Raw genomic sequence first — 17,078 nt, 5'->3', positions numbered from 1 at the left:
CCACACACCACACACTAATTGATTTTTCTCACAATGAAGTGGAATGAGACATCTGCACTCAAACTGACTATTGAATCATAGTTGGAAAGGCAGTCATTGATGAATCATTTGCAGCATGGGAAACAAATCACATTCTAAACTACTGTGATAAGGCTGAAACAAAAATAGGACCAAACCACTACTATGATGGTATACTGGTGTGGAGTGATGCTTGTTCTGTGCCTTCAAGTCATTTCCAACTTATGGCAACCTTAAGGCAAACCTATCATGGGGTTTTCTTGGCAAGTTACTTCACAGGGATTTGCCACTGCCATCCTCTGAGGCTGAGAGACTGTGATTTGTGCAAGGTAATCCAGTGGGTTTACATGGCCGAGCTGGGATCCGAACCCTGTTCTCCAGAGTCATAGTCTAGTGCTTAAATCACAACACCACATTGGCTCTCAGGGTATCATAGGTCCTTATTGTCTAGTGCAGTTATTCCCAAACTCTGGTCTTCCAGGTGCTTTGGACTTCAGCTCCCAGAATCCAAGGCCAAGATGGCAGAGGCTGTAATCCAACACAGCTGGGGCTCATTCCCACTTACATTTAAACCGGTTTATGATTTACCTTCACTCTGTGTTGGTAAATTGATTTCAAAAGGTCGATTGTTTCCACTATGAAAGCGGATCTTTTCATTATCCCCTTGTAATTGCTTCTTTTTTGGCACGATTGTCGTCACCACTAAGTTTGTGCTGCTTCAAAATGCATGCAAAATGCAATCATCTGTGCATTATCAGTGATCTAAGCAGCAGCCTGAGCAACCTGGCTTGGGAACACACACACACACACACTCTCTCTCTCTATATATATATATATTAAATTGATAGAAGATTCGATTCATTGCTTTTGCAACTACTTGCCTCACTATGAGCTGCCGTCAGATTGCCCAGGTAATTGCAAGTAGTTGCAAAATCAGTGAATCGAATCTTCTATCAATTTTATTTTTAAAAAAGTGAACCCATAGGTCCCACCATAAGCACAAATGCAGCGCTGGTGAAGAGGATGGTGGATCTACCAAAAACTAAGGAGGGATCAATGGTAAACACCACTCTGCCATTAGTCTCTCCCCTCCAGAATGATGCAATTCAGATCTGTTGTTCCCACTTTTTGAACACGCTTCAAAATCGATTCTTTTCAAAAGAACCTCCAAAGAACTAATTTCAAGAAAGAGTGATTTTTTGCATTTGCCTTGCTTCATCATGATTGAAACCAATCACAGTAGGATCAGAACAGGTTTCAAATGGGAACAACAGTCATATAATCCGATCAGCAATTTGCTTTAAATTATAGTGGGAACATGGCCCTGGAAGGCTAGAGTTTGGGAATCACTGTTCTAGCAAAAAGGCCCATAGTCCCTTCCCCTCTCCCCAAATATTTTTTCAAACTCTGCCTGGTTTGCTTTTGGTCACAGAATTGGAACTAACTCCATCTTGGCTTTGGTTTCAGGCAGCACCATGTCTTGAGTCAGCCTTAGAGTTTAGTCCTAAAGGATTGAGAATAGAAAACTTCAGTTCCAAGCCTGTTCCTCCATGCAGTCTCCCTCCCTAGAGACTGAAGCTGCTGCGCTCTCCTTGCTGTCTCTCAGGCTTTACTATTTAAGGCAAACCTCTCTCCCAGTTCACAACCCGTTTCCATCCTCTTTTTTTAAATATAACTTGCTGGAAATAAACAGCTCCAGGCACGAGCCAATAAATCAGGTATTCCCAGGCCTTAACCAGCCAAAGTAAAGAGAAAAGGGAGTGTGCATTCCAGAATCACAGGAGCTAAGGCAGATTCTGTGCCTCCTCCTCCTCTATGTTTTGTCCAGTAGGATTGCCATTAAACAGGGAAAACAGCTCAGGAGATCCTTCACCTGTTGAATTTCAGTCTATGCCATGGTTGTTCAATGTGCAGAAGTTCTGCCTAGAGGAGATCATCAGTTTCAATGATATTTGCCTGGGTGCAAACTGGGGATTCTCCAAGCAATTTGACCTGAAGTCCTGTATATCAAAAGCTGCCATGGATGATATATTCTAAGGTACCTTGATAAGACTAGGAGACAAATCTTGCTGGATCAGATAAAGGGGTCATTTTATACACATCATTCGCATGCCTCATCAAAGGGTTATTCAGAGGTTGTTGTTTTTTAATGCAACGATCTGAATAACCTCACTCACAAATTCCAGTTATGTTGTTCACACTATTTTTAAAATCAAAACTGTACGTATTTGCATGTGCGATTTCTGTTGCTCACACATGTCAGCACTCGAATAAAGATGGAGTCGATGATGTGGATGTATTTGATACATGTTCAAGGCATGCAGAGTTTTATCCCAAGTCTATCTGCATTGGTTGTTGTTGTTGTTATGTTATGTTTATTTATATCCCGTCTTCCTCCCAGTACAGGGACTCAAGACAACTAAAACAGTCCAAGTTAAAACACTATAAAACATGCAAAATACAAATTTAAAAAACAATTAAACACTTCAAACAATTAAAAACATTACATTATTAGAATTTAAAGTTTCAACTCTTTAAAACAAAAACAAAACAGCATCCATGTCATGTGAAAGCCTGGCAGCACAAAGATATCTTTGCCTACCACTGGAAGGACACAGCCGACAATGTGAATCGTTTATGAAAACTCAGGGGAAAATTGAAATGCATGTGAACAACAGAGACTAATCCCACATTCATTAGGATGTTTTCCCCCACCATCTGAATAACCCCTGGTTTCTCCAAGGAATTTGACCAGAAGTTCTGTACATGAAAAGTTGCCATGGGTGAAATATTTCAATTTACTATCATAAGAACAGGAGGCCTGGAGCATATAAAGGGGCCATTTTATGCACATCATTTATATGCTTCATTTAGATGCTCAGAGGAAGGTGGTGCAAGAGCAAGTGTGGTATAGTGATTTTACTGTTAGAACCCCTCGTTCAGTTATGGAAACACACTGGGTGAATTTGGGCAGGTCACACTCTCTCAGGGGAAGGCAAAGGCAAACCCCCCTCTGAACACATCTTGCCAAGAAAATCCTGTGATAGGTCTGCCTTAGGGTATCCATAAGTCAGAAACAACTTGAAGGCACACAACAACAGCAGCAGCAGCGAGGCAGGTAATGACAGCTGCCTGCCTTGTATACAACCACTGAGATGTCCCATAACTAGGGTCAGCATAATACTGGTATTCCCAACACAGAGTTTGGAAAAGTTATTATTTTTGTGTTATAAAACATAAATGCCATGAGGGGGGATTCTGTAAATGTAGCTAAGGGTTTGCGTGAATTATCATCCAATCAAGTAACTTTTCCAGGTTCTGTGAACACACTCAGAAGGACTCTGTGGTTGAACTGATGCTGAAAACCTGACACCAGAATTGAAAATCCATATCCTGGAAAGGTCTTGTGGCAGGATGCTGCCTGAGCCTGGCTCACAGGCCTTTTCCTGTAGAGCCCATGGGGGCTTTCGTTTCTGACCTCATGCTTCCCACATCCCATCCACTCCCCACATGGGAATTTCTCTAAAACTATTCTCAGAGAAGTTTTTTTTTCTTAGAAGAGAGACCCACTTCTTGGGTTGTTATGTCATGCTACCCCTGCCCCAAGCAATGGAAAGTTTCAAGCATCCTGCTTAGAGGAGATCATCCTGCTTTGGAGAAGAAAGAATACTGGAGACTTAATCAGTCCTTGTACACATCTGTATATTTATAAATGTACAGATGAAATAGGCTTTTGAGGGTACAGAAAGAAGCACACAGGTAGGAAGTACAGTTGGCCTTCTGTATCCATGGACTCAACCACCCACAACTTGAAACCTTGATTTTGCCATAAAGGACACCATTTTACTTTGTTATTGTATTTAATGGGACTTGAGCATCTATAAATGTTGGTATCCAATGGGGAGGGGGGTCTTGAAGCCAAACCCCAGCCAATATCAAGGGCCCACTATATTTGGCCCAACATGTGTGTCTGTACATGCCTTCAAGTCACCTGTTGACTTATGGTGACCTCATTAATTTCATAAGGTTTTCTTAAGCAAGGAAGACTCAGAGGTGGTTTTCCTAATATCTTCCTCTGAAATCTAGCCTACAACAGCTGGTATTTGTTGGCAGTCTTCCACCCAAGTACTAACCAGAGCTGACCCTGCTTAGTTTCCCAGGTCAAACAGGATCTGGTACCTTTAGGGCATTTAAAACAAAGCTTTGAAAGGTTACTTTTTGATCCACAACCTATGGACCCCCCCAGCTAACATGGCCACATTCTTTTTTTTAATGTTATCTTTTATCATGATTCAGCCAAAGGAACTGTTGAATGGGATGAAAGCAACAGAAGGAGCAAAGGGCCAAAAAAGTTCTTGCCAGAGCTGAGAGTCACACTTACACTCCACACTCTCAGCCTCAGAGGATGGCAATGGAAAACCCTTTCTGAAGAAACTTGCTACAAAAACTCCATGATAAGCTCACCTTAGGGTCACCATAAGTTGGAAACTACTTGAAGGCACACAGCAACAATAGAGCTAGGAAAAGTTGCACCATTTGATTACATTTCCCATAATCTCTTCTCACTATGGACACCATGCTTGATGGTGGTTCTTAGAGCTATAGTCCAACAAAGTAACTCAAGTCCCTGTCCATACAATGGCTCTTCACAGATCTTCCTGTTGAAGAGATCCAGTGGGTAGTCAAAGGGGAGGGAATCACTCCAGTCTTTGGCAAACCTTGGATTACGGGATCAGGGAACTTTTGTTTTGTTGAGAGTAACCTTCATTAAAAATCTTTCCTGGCTGATCAACAGGACCAAAGCCAGTCGCCAGCAGGTCCACAATAAAAATATTGAAACCCCCCACCTATTTCTCTCTTTCTTTCTGACACTTCTTCTCTCCCTCCTACTTCCTCGATACCCAGTGGGGTGTTAGTAAAATGACAGATCACACTTGCCAGATGTCTAAAGTGATCACTTACAGCTGACTTTGGAAATTAACTCTGGAAACACATGTGACCTAAGGACACAAATCTCTAACCCTTGCTTTAGAGATTTCTAGTTCTTGCCCCACATTTCCTAACATCTCTTGTCCCCTTCCCATCACTCTGCCAACTACATCAAAATGGCTTCCTCAATCCCTCGCCTTTGGCTCATACAGATAGTAACCATTAGTGAGCCCATCCGCTGCCTGCAGATGGATGCCATTTGTGTTTCAACTGAGCCTTTGGAACTGAGAGCTGCCAGCCTTTTAAGGAAGCTTCACTGCCTTGCCATTGACTGTTGGTTAAAATCCTGCAGGTCTCCCTGTTTTGTACAACATCAACCACCAGCTTCACTATGCATGGCCAATGATCAGGCACGATGTAAAAGATAAAGATTTTCTCCTTTCATTTTGCCTGAAGGAATCCTACAAAGTATCTGCCTCTTCCTTCCATATATTGCTTTTAACCCTGGACTTGCTCTTTTCTTCCACTGCATTTCCTCTCACAACCTTCTATCTCACCCACAGGCTCTGCTGCTCTGACATCCTTTAAAAGTCTTGCCTGCTCCACTCCTGGCACTGAATTTGCCTCTTGAGTGCCAATGTTTGTGCTGCTATTTTTGTACAGAGCTGTCTAAGCTGATAGTACCCTGTGGCTATCTCTCAGTCCAGGGAGCCCCTGCCTCTGTAACAGCCACAGGGAAGTCCTTGGGGTTTCAACACATTAATGATGCAACCCAGGGCTGGCCCAAGACATTTCACTGCCTGAGGCAAAGGACAAGATGAAGTTTGCTCCCCATTCTACATATAGAAGCTAAGTGGAGTGGTTCTGGATCTTACTTGAAAAGTAATGATGGGGTAAAATCCTCAGAACTTTGGAAAAACTAATACTTTGGACCACAATTCTTAGACTCCCACAGCTAGCATGCTGGCTAGGAGTTTCTTGCAGGTGTAGTATAAAAACAGTAACGTTTCCACACTTAGCTGGATCATCAGACTAATTTTGAGGATTTGGGGGGAATGCACAGCTCTTTCATCCAACAGAAAGGAATGGCTGGGATGCAGGATGAACATCTAGAGGAAGACATTTGCTCCTCCTCACATTTGCCAGCCTCACTTTACCAAATGGTAGGGCCAGCCTTGTTGCAGCCTGATCCCCCTCCCTTCCTCAGTCTCCCTACATCCTCCTCTCTTTTGCTCACCAAAGTGTGACTGATAGAGTAACCTCTTCCAGAAGGATGCCTCATTTCACTCTCATCTCCCCCAATTTACTAATCCTCTTGTTAGCCACATGACTGAAGTGAGGCCTTCAAAGTTCAAAAGGATAGTGCACGGTGTCTATTACGGATCAGGTTGCATCTCTTCAAGGCAATAGTGAACTCCTCCGAGACTGAGGCAGGAGGAGGGTGCTTAGCAACCAACTTCATACACCCCTATTCTAGACTGGCATATAGAAGATTGGCAGAACAGAGGCTGGATGCATGAGCATCAATAGACTGGCCTGGGAGGGTGAGGAGGACTCTGTGACAAAGGGAGAACATGTTTGGAAACTACTTATGACTGAGGGATAGACTGAAGTCAGCTGGTCTTGAGCTGTTGATGATGGAATGGGGTTGCCTACCACTGTAACCTGTAGTTTGATGTTTTGCTTTTCCATTGTTGTTGTTGTTGTTGTGCCTTCAAATCATTTCTGGCTTATGGAGCCCCTGAGGCAAACCTATCATTGGCAAGATTTGTTCAGAGGAGGTTTGCCATTGCCTTCCTTTGACGCTGAGAGAGTATGACTTGCCCAAGGTCACCTAATGAGTCTCCATGTTCTTTATTATATGGGTTCCCATCTTGGTGATGGGTTGGAGGGTGGATAGCCTTGCTCTGGAACAGGATATTCAGCTGTGTGGCATTTTGATCCCTTTGGACACAATGCAGATTATCAGATGGGGTACGAAACATCTTTGTCCCATCCTTTTCCCATTCTCATAGTGTGATTGTGAGAAGATTTTCATACGACATTATGCTTACCCAGATATTATCCTGTCTAGAAAGTGTGATTGATTGCAATCACAGAAAAGACTTTCAAACTACGTTGCACAGATCCTGTCATTGAAGCAGTATTTGTGGCATTTTGCATCAATGGGAGTTCGCATTAATGCAGTGCTGCTTCAATGATGAGACAATAGTGCTGTGATCTGAAAGCCTTTCACGGGATCACAGTCAAAGATGGGATAAGGACAGGGGAGTGATCCCATCCTTATCTCATCCCCATGTGATAATCTCCAATGATTTTGCCCTCAGCATTGGTTACTGCAGCCCCCATCCCAATTTTCTTTCTACTCTAAGCTTTCTTTCTACTCTAAGTTTAGCAGTTAATGAGGCTGGAATATTTTGCTAAATCTCCATAATGCTGATTCCTTTTCTTGTAGGAGTCACTGCATGGGAAGGGGCTTTGAGGAGACACAAAACAGTGGCAAGGTGCTGAAGATGCAGCACAGGTTGCCTGTTGACCAGAAGTTGGAAAAGTTACTGTTTTGTACTACAGTTCCCAGAATCTTCCCAGTTAATGTTTGGGAGTATTCTGGGAGTTGCAAAAGCAACTTTTCCAGGCACTGCCTATGACCCCTACACTTCTTTTCCAGTATGGGAGGCTCACCTGTCACCACAGTGGAAGTTAGATTCAGTTTGATTTCTGGAGGCTAGAATGGTGTGGTGGTTCAGGTCTTCTGCTTTCTTCAAACCGTAAAATGTCTTGGGCCGGCTGAGCTAAGCTAAACATTGGCAAGCATTGGCAGTTAAGTCACCCATACCCATACTCATCTTGATCATCCCCATCCACGATGCACAGATCTTATCCAATACATTCAGGTGTGGGGAACCTTCTTACTAACTATATACTAAGACCATTGACTTCAACTGGCATGGAGAGTCAAGGGAAGGGAGGTATATGGCCCTGTGCCAGTGGCCCCATGGTCAGTGTTTGCAGGCTTCTTGCCCTTCTGCTTTTAGGCTGCAAAACTGGGTTGACATATGCATCCACCAAAAGAATACTGTTCTTTTTTTCTTCTTCCAGGCACATGGAAAGGGCTCCCAGGGAATCGAGATGGGTATTGAACCTTGAGGAATGTGCCACAGTGCTAGCCAGAACAGAGTCTGCAGGAGCACAGAAGGGCAGATCTGGAGACCATCAGCTCCACGCTGTCACCACAAAGTGCTATGTGATGAAGTGGAAGGAGCTGGTTTTATCAGATGGCAGCTGTTAATAGCATGATTTTCTAGGCAGGAAAGAATGCAGCATTGTGGTACCATGACCAAGCAGCTCCGAAAGCCATTTATAGGGACAATCAGCTTCCTACACAGGCTCTTTTCCTGGAGTTTTCGTCCTTCTTCCAAAATGAGTTTTTGGTTACCAGCAAGATGGCAGTTATAAAGCCTGCTGTTGGCCTCATGCAGGTCTTGCAAAACTTACTTTGGCTGCATTCACACTGTGGAAACAATCAGGTTTGACACCACTTTAACTGTCATGGCTCAGTGCTATAGAATTCTGGAAATGTAATTTTGTGAGACATGTAACTTTCTCTGTCAGAGAGCTCTAGTGCCCTCAACAAACAATCATTTCCAGAATTCCATGGTAGTTAAAGTGGTGTCAAACTGGATTATTTCTGCAGTGTAGATGTAGCCTAGATTACAGCTTTATCTCATGGAATTATGGTCCAAAACAGTAACATTTCTAACACCTGGCTTCATGGAAACTACAGTAGCTTATGACCAGAATCCTATTAGTTAGTCCAAAGCAGAGAGGATTAATTGAACCAAATGCTGAGGCCATAAATAGGTAAATGCCAATACTGAGTCTATTCCAGTTGGATTTTGGCCTGTATTAAAGAAACATGAAAGATATCCCAGAGCAAGAGTATTATTTCCACTCTGTCCCCAAACTTTTCTCCTCCATTATTGTTAGGTAAACTCAGGAGTCAGGTCTGACTGAATATTGGTGGAAATTACAAGGCTGAGTTAACAGTACGCTTGGAGCAGGGAACTGTGGGAAGCAGTCCAGACAGCCAGAGCTCATGCAAGTGTTAACATTTTGGAAAGCAGAGCTGCACTGAAGCCACAGGGAGTCCAGGAACTGGAAACAGAGAGACTCAAACACAAAACAAAAAGGACTATAGCAGAAAAGAAAGGAATCAGAGTCCCCCCAAGTAACAATGCAAAAGAAAAAGGGGGACCGGATAAATACAGTAACTGGAAAAGTAAAATACAACCATCTCATAACACGGGTAAAATAAGGTTAAAATCTATGCATTTTGACCTATAATGTCTTAATTATTGCTTGCATGGAAAATCACATATTCAATAATTGTAGTTCCAAAAAGTGTTGATAAGAAGTCTTTTAAAAAGCAGGGATTGGCCTGGAGTGAGTGTGGAAACCCAAATGAAGAAGGCTGCAGTCCAAGGAATCTGATGCAGAAGCAAATACTGGCACTAGACTTTCCCGATGACCCTTACAACTTTCACACAATTATCTGTGCGGGAACCAGATTTTGAATTGTGCTAGTAGCATATCTCTGACCAGATCTCTTGTAGCTGTGGGTTATATGATATAGGGGTTGTGTATGTGTGCGTGTGTGTTGTGTGCCTTCAAGTAGTTTTCAACCTCTGATGACCCTAAGGTGACCCTGTCATGGGGTTTTCTTGGCAAGATTTGTTCAGAGGAGGTTTGCCATTGCCTTCTTCTGAGGGCAAGAGAGTGTGACTTGACCATGGTCACCCAGTGGGTTTCATGGCCGAGCGGGAGTCCAACCCTGGCCTCTAGAGTCATAGTCAAACCACAATGTCACCCTGGCTCTCAAAATCATAAAGTATACATAGTAAGTGAAATATCTTACAAAAGTCAAATGACTCCTTATATTTTATTGGCTCTTTCCCAATAAATCTTTCTATATAGAAAGAACATGCCTCCTCTCCGCCAATAGTCACTAGGTTTTCTGTGAGAGAAAGCACATTTCCTGGTGTGTGGGAGGAGATCTAAAGGGGACTGTACTTTTCCCCATCACTTTGAACCTTTCTGTGAAAAATTCTGCTTCCTCCCACCCTGGTCCAGCATTAGAAACGCAGTCTTCTCCTCCTCCCTTCTTCCTCTTGAGTCTAAGCATAGCTGCAGAGATTAAAGGTGCTTCTCCACAGCCTAAACCAAAGCAAACAAGCTGCAAAATGTCAGTGCTAATCGGAAGAAGGGCTGAGAGAAACCAGGCAGCCACATCTGCAAAGGCTCAAATCACCACCAAGATGTCAGAGCTGGGGAGACGTGGAAAAGGAAAGCATGGTTGCTACTACTGCTGTTTCTCCACATACCATTCTACTGTTAAGTCCTATGGACCTATGTGTAAGTCCCACTGAGTTCAATAGGATTTGAGTAGTCATGTAAGGCACTTCAGTGTGGAGCAGTGTTTAGAGCACTGGACTATGACTCTGGAGACCAGGGTTTGAATCCCCAATAGGCCCTAAAAACCCACTGGGTGGCTTTGGGCAACTCACACTCTCTCAGCCTCAGAGGAAAGCAAAAGCAAACCCCCTCTGAACAAATCTTGACAAGAATAACCCTTGATAGGGTTGCCCTAGGGTTGCCATAAGTCGGAAAGGCACACAGCAACAAGAAAGCTTTTCCTTTGAATCCCCTTGAGTGGCATTTATACAACATGCTTATATTCCTAGAGCTGCTGGCCTGGGACTTGTGAATGTAGAAGTTCCCTATAATCTTATTTCAGCCATGGGAGTAGTATAGCAATCTAAGCAAACACTACTGCTATCGGCAAGACCTTAAAATATCCACAAAAGCAGATCCATGCAATGCCTTAACATATCTGAGATAACCTCTCTTCTTCTTGGCTTGAAACAGGCCTCCAAATAAAGTGAATGGGAGGTTTTGAAGGCAAGGGTGTTGCTCTCTCTCTGTGTGTGTGGTGTGTGTGTTTAAAGCAATGCAGTTCTGGTAAGGGAATCCCCAAGGGCAGGGCCGGCTCTAGGTATTTGGCCACCTTAGGTGAGAAATAAATATTACTTAAACTTAAAAATAATACAAGCTTAAAAAAATTGCCGTTTATAGAACATAAATGTATTTCGCTACTATTTAAATTGTGTTTGAAAACTATAAAATCATTTTTGACATAAGTTTAAAGTATTTTTTTTATTACGAGAGTACAAAAAAGTCCACTTACTAAGTAGGTTAGATTAGGTTAGACTGAGTAGGTGAGATGACTAGGTTGGTTACAACTGTGTTTTGCTATTTAACAAATGCACTTTGTATTATTTTATTGTATAGGCTGGAGTGTTTAGCCAGTATAAGTAGTTTGTCTCCTTTTCTTAAAGTTCTAACTTTCTGCTTGTATTGTCTCTGTAGACTAATTTATTGCCTTTTCTAGAATAACATTCTTTTTCTGATTTCTGATTATGTAATGATAGAGCTGCTGGGACTTGTACTCTAACTTCTAGAGTTAGCATGATTCCAATAGTCATAGTGTTTATATTTTTATACCGCTTATCAGTGTACTCAGCACTCTCTAAGCAGTTTACAATGTGTAAGCCAATTGTCCCCAACAAGCTGAGTACACATTTTACCGACCAACGAAAGGATGGAAGGCTGAGTCAACCTTGGACCCCTCTGGGATCGAACTCACAACCTTGTGGCTGCAATACTGGCATTTAATCACTGCGCCACCAAGCCTCCTCCTACTAAACAAATATAATTTCCAGACCCTGGCAAAAATAGAAAATATAAATTTGCTAGCTGAGTCGTTCACTTTGGCAAAGCTCAGATTGCCAAGCATCCAGCCAGGGACATAGCTAGGATTTAAGGAAGGGGGGGGGTCCAGACTAAGTGCCACCATTATAATGGGGCTTGGGTGCGGCGGCGCAGCAGCACACACCATTCATTTTTCTAATGGAAGGGGGGGTCCGGACCCCAAGAACACCCCCCCCCTTGGCTATGTCCCTGATCCAGCCTGGATGCTGGTACATCTTGTCTTGAACCTGTCTAAAAGGCCAGAGGCTAGAGGTGATCATTTTTTCCTTAGACTGAAACACGGTTTGTCTTGCAGACAAACAGACAACCCTAATAGCCTTCTTCTGAATTTTTTTGGCTACAGATGTGTCCAGTTCAGCTTTGGTTGTTTCAATTGGGCAGCAGCAGTTTATCTACATGGCTTCTTCCTCACTGTAGCTGCATCCGCATTGCAGAAATAATCCTGTCTGACACCATTTAACTGCCATGGCTCAATGCTATGGAATTCTGGGACTTGTAGTGGTTTTTTTAAAGACATTTAGCTTTCTCTGTCAGAGAGTTCTGGTGCCACAACAAACTACAAATGCCAGGAATCCATAGGATGGAACCATAGCAGTTAAAGCAGTGTCAAACTGGATTAATTTTGCAGTGTAGATGGAGCATAATTAGCAGTTTGCTCCCATTTGCATGCCTGTCTTATGTCTCCTTCCACCGCATCATCTTCAATCCTGGATCTGAACTGCACTGTGATTAAAAAGCTCCCATCACATGGCCACAGTTTCAGTCTTCATTAGGGTCACTAGCTTTTTAAAACAGCAATAAGAGACAAATGAATTTTATGATGCATAGGGTTGACAATTAGGAGGTGGTGATAATAAAACTGATTAGTCTTAGAGGTGTCACAGGATTGCTGTTCTAAACTGCCAGACAATATACTGAGTTCTTCCTTCCCTGGCCTTGATCTTACCACTTACAATCAAGTTGGCTATCAAATTGCAAAGCAGGTTATCAGGTAATACTGTGTACATTTCCCCCTTCCTTTATGAATCTTGCCTAGCAATTAGCAAATAATTGGCTGGCCAGCATAGAGAAAAGTTACTTTGGAAAGCTTGCAACCTTATTGCCAGGACATATGAGGCAGGACGATATAAGGTGAAGATTGCCAGACCTCAGGGCCTTCTCCAATCCTCAGGTGAGGAATTTTCAGGTGAGAGCACAACTTTGGGGGGGGGGGAGTGTGTATATGTGTGTACATGAGCACAGACTCATATTCCTTCATTTGTTAGACTTGGTGCTTTTAATTTGAATGTCATAATCTGTGCAGCTGTGGTTAATGGTTAATATATCATGCTTAATGATATTGCCAGGGCCTGTTCTTTGTGACATTTCAAGAGGGTGTCCCTAGGTCTCAGGTTTTGGCCCTGAAATCTCAGGAATTGGGATAGTCCTGGCCTAGCAGGCCCATCTCAAGTCTTGCAAGAGAACAACCTTAAGGTTCCTACAGGATCTCAAATTCTGTAGGAATGCCAAAGCCCTATTGTGATGGCAGGCCAGCAGGCATCACAAGAGGGGAAATGTTATGTTTCCTAGCATATTACTCAGCCTGGTGTGGGAAGAGCAGGCATCAGCCATGCTTGTAAAAGATTGACATATAGTTGGTGTATAATTTGAGAGCTGTGTGTTGACCAACAATACAGGACTTTTGGGGTCCTACTTAAAGCTCATAAACTTTCCAGCCCTTACATAAGGGACTTCCCTTACAATAGGGAGCACATAGCCGAAAGCCAAGATGATAAAGTTGAAGTTGTCATACTTTGGTCACGTCATGAGAAGGAATGACTTGTTGGGAAAGACAATAATGCTAGGAAAGGTAAAGGGATGTAGAAAGAGAGGAAGACTGCATACTAAATGGATAGATTCTGTTGAGGAGGTCACAGGCTGGAAGTAGAGTAGTGGAAAACAGGGAGTCTTGGAGACTGTCTCATCCATAGGATCACTATGAGTCCGGATTGACATAAGAGCATTTAACAACAAAAGCAACCATATAAGGGACATTTTCCAATCACTAAATAAGGGACATCTCTAACATTAAGGGACACCTAGTCTTTCTGGATACCTGCACCCAAAGATTTCAGGCAAGACCAGTTCCTGATCTTCTGCAATCTGCTTTAACTGTCCATCTTATAGAATCCCAGAATTTGTAATTTGATGTGCTATTAGAGCGCTTTGACAGTGAAGGCTAAATATCTCACAAAACTATAAATCCCAAAATTCCATAGCATTGAGCCACGACAGTTAAAGCAGTGTCAAAGTGCATTAATTCCGCAGTGTAGATGCAGCCTGAGTTCACTTGGGGATGGAGATGAAGCTTTCTAAAGAATTAAAGCAAGGAGATAGGGAATTAATTGGGACTGTCCTGGCCAAGCTATGTAATTATTATATCAGTGTCTCTTCTGGCTTTGCTGAGAGCACTTAATGGGTGGCTAGGAAGAGTAACTCATTGCACTGTACTTTGGGATTCCCTGCTGGGAAGAAAGAGAGCAATACTTCTGCAGCTTCACTCAAGAGTTTATAAAGAGAGTGGGGGCAGGAAAAAAGAAAGATGTTAACACTCCTTCCCAGAAAACACCTTGCTGGAAATGTTTGAGCTGAGGTGTGCTTCAGTCTACCACTGGAAAGGCAAAGCCTCTTTAAAAGGATGCTGCAGTATTGACTGGCCTAGTTCCCAGAAAGGTGGTAGACCAGACCTATATCTGGGCTGGACCACTTTAGACTGCAAGGCAGAGATCGCGTACTCCTCTCTGCATATAGAAAGCTAGAAAGCAGGCAGAAAGGATCTGGCTTAACATTTCCAATGACATGCTATTTGTCATGGCACAGACATGATTTTGTGCAGAGAAACATTAAGCCATGGGATATTCCACTCTCACCTGCATGTCGAAATGGTATGTCCCCAGGACAGTGCTTTCTCCAACACCATGCCCCTGTATGTGTTTTGGATTACGGTTCCCAGCTAGCCACAGCCAGCATTGTCAAGGATGATGGACTTGCAGTCCATACCCCATCATCATGGGGGGCATGACACTGAGGAAGATTTGACTTGACATAGGATATGTCTGAAGAATGTGTGCGCACCTCCAGCTTGTTGCTTTTGTTACCCATCCCCACTTCTGCTGAGCTAACTGAGTGCAAACAGCTTGTTGTACTCTGCTCTGCGTTTGCAGCAACTGAAGTAAGCTGAAGACAAAGTGGGAAAGGGGGCATTAAAGATGCTGCGAGGCTACTTTAAAAAGTAGGGGAGTAGGGGGGGACCATGGGGTCCGCCCCCCCATTCTGTTAGATACAATGAATGGTGTGTGCCGTCGCAGTGCCCAAGCCCCATTATTATGGTGGCACATAGTCTGAAGCCCCCTTCCCAAAATCGTGGCTACATCTCTGCTGCAGTGGAATAATGGACAGAGATAAGAACTTCTTGTCTGAATCATAATGCAATGAAACTTATTTAAGTCCTTACCCCAATAGTAACAGAGCCAGGCCTTGTAGGCTCAGAGTGTCAGGACATCTTGTTTAGCATGAAAGATGGCATCATCTGTACATCCCCTGCCCCTAGACCTCCCTTCTCTTTCAGAACATAGATATAATTCCACAGTTAATGTGGGAGTGCTTTCTTTTTTCTGGCTAAAACATATTGCTGTGACCTGTCCTTATTGTTGCTGTTTCTATATGCCATCAGGTTAACTTTGACTTATGGCAACTCTGTGAATGAGAGACCTCCAAGACCCCCCCCCCCCTCATATTAACAGCCCTGCTCAGGTCTTGCAAACTCATGGCTGTGCCTTCCTTGACTGAGTCCAACTATAGTGGAACTTTCCTCTTTTCAAATGCATTCTACTTCACCAAGCCTTATTATCCTCTCCAATTAGACATGTTCAATGTATGACAGCCTTAATCGTATCAATGTGGCTTGTAGTGAGAGCTGGGGCTTGGTTTGCTCTTGAATGCATTTATTATTTTGGGAGTCCAGTGCATCCATGCATCTCTTGGAGCACCACTTTCAAATATTATTGCTGATATTTGCCATCAAGTTGACTTTGATTCATGATAACTCTATGAAGGAGAGACCTCCAAGAACTCTGACCATCAACTGCCTTGCTCAAGTCTTGCAAATTCAGGGCTATGCCTTCCTTGGTTGAATCAATCCATTTTCAGTGTAGTCTTCCTCTTTTTCTATTGTCTTTTTCTTTCTATCAGTCAAAAGGATAGAATCATAGAATCATAGAGTTGGAAGAGACCCCAAGAAGGGCCGTCCAGTCCAACCCCATTCTGCCATGCAGGAACTCTCAGTCAAAGCATCCCTGACAGATTGCCATTCAGCCTCTGCTTAAAGACCTCCAAGAAGGATGTTGCTTTATGGTATGGCTTGGTCTAGGGAATGTTGCTTTAAAAATAATAATCCCTAGTGTTGCCAGTTCGACACAATACAGAAAACAAAGAACTAGCTATCTAGGGGAGCTGGCAAAGTGACCAATGCTCAAAAGGACCAGATGCTAATTGGGACTGATGCTCATCTTGTGCTTTGTACTTTGGGACACCACCCAGGGAGTGCCAGCGCACACCAGGTAGAGCCTGGCGCATGTCAAGACACGCTTGCTGGTGTCCCGTTACACATCTTTGCAAATCACTAACAGGATTTCTGTATAGCTAAGTATATGTAAAGATACAAAACATAGACTGTGCCTTTGCCCTCCTCTGAGGCTGAGAGAGTGTGACTCACCCAAGGTCACCCAGTGGGTTTCCATGGTCAAGTGGGGATTTGAACCCTGGTCTTCAGAGTCATAGTCCAATGCTCAAACTTAAAAAAGGACAAGTGTGCAGAAGATTCTGATGGAGAACCAAGAATCAATCCTATTCCAAGCCACAAAAGAGGCACCCATTTAGGCTTTATCTAGGGAGATGGGCCAAGGGTGCAGTGGTACTAATGGAAGGGAACTGAGGGGCAATACCCGCCAGGTGTTTTGCACCCAGAGCCAGGCTGTGTGTGAGATATTGCGTCTTGTGGACCACATAGGAATGGAGTCATCCTTTGGATATGTAAGGTAAGGAAAGGAAAGGTAGAGCCCTGGAACAAGCCTCTTGGAATCTGGTGGGACACAGCTTTCATGGGCTGCATCAAAACTGCAACAGTAATCTGGTTTGAGACCACTTTAAGTGCCATGGCTCAATGCTATGGAATCCTGGGAACAGCAATTTGTTGTGGCACCAACAAACTACCATTCACAGGATTCAGTAGCATTGAGCCATGGCACTTAAAGAGGTCTCAAACC

This window comes from Sceloporus undulatus, chromosome 6 (genome assembly GCF_019175285.1).
Source record: "Sceloporus undulatus isolate JIND9_A2432 ecotype Alabama chromosome 6, SceUnd_v1.1, whole genome shotgun sequence".
In the NCBI taxonomy this organism is placed as follows: Eukaryota; Metazoa; Chordata; class Lepidosauria; order Squamata; family Phrynosomatidae; genus Sceloporus; species Sceloporus undulatus.
The sequence above is the reverse complement of the archived record's forward strand: the minus strand, read 5'-3'. Positions refer to the sequence as shown.